Source organism: Condylura cristata, unplaced genomic scaffold (genome assembly GCF_000260355.1).
Source record: "Condylura cristata isolate star-nosed mole 26May11 unplaced genomic scaffold, ConCri1.0 scaffold00007, whole genome shotgun sequence".
In the NCBI taxonomy this organism is placed as follows: domain Eukaryota; kingdom Metazoa; phylum Chordata; class Mammalia; order Eulipotyphla; family Talpidae; genus Condylura; species Condylura cristata.
In genome coordinates, this window is record NW_004567108.1 from 35,823,309 (window position 1) to 35,823,918 (window position 610).

The window sequence follows — 610 nt, forward strand, 5'->3', positions numbered from 1 at the left end:
TATGCTAACCTATAATTTAAATTCAACACTGTCTCTTTTTCCAGCACATTCTTTCCTTCCCTTCAAGTGATTACTTGGAGCAGTGACCTCCTCTTCTTCCTTTCCTCACAGCTGCAGTCTCAGGGTTTCTGGGGACGTGCCTTACTTGATAAGTTGCTACCCAGTGAATGGTGTTATAACTGACACTCTATTTTCCTGAATGGTCTAAAGATGTTTGTAAAATTTACTTGCCAAGTGAGACAAATGAAACTGGTCTTTTTGGCATACCTCTTTCCTTCCATATAATAGGTAACAGAAATCAATGGGTCTGCTAAAATCCTTTTTTTTTTTATTACAAAAGTTTATTTTTACATCATTTTGTACATTTTTTCCCCATCTCAATTGTAATCCCCGCGGGTTTCCCATCACCAAGTCACCCGTGTTAAAATCCTTATTTTTATGCAAACTAGTACAACCACTATGGAAAACTGTCTGGAGTTTCCTCAAACTGCTAAACATGGAGCTTCCCTACGACCCAGCAATCCCCACTCCTAGGTATCTATCCAAAAGACACAAAAACACTGATTGAAAAAGATACTTGTACCCCCATGTTTATTGCTGCTTTATTTAC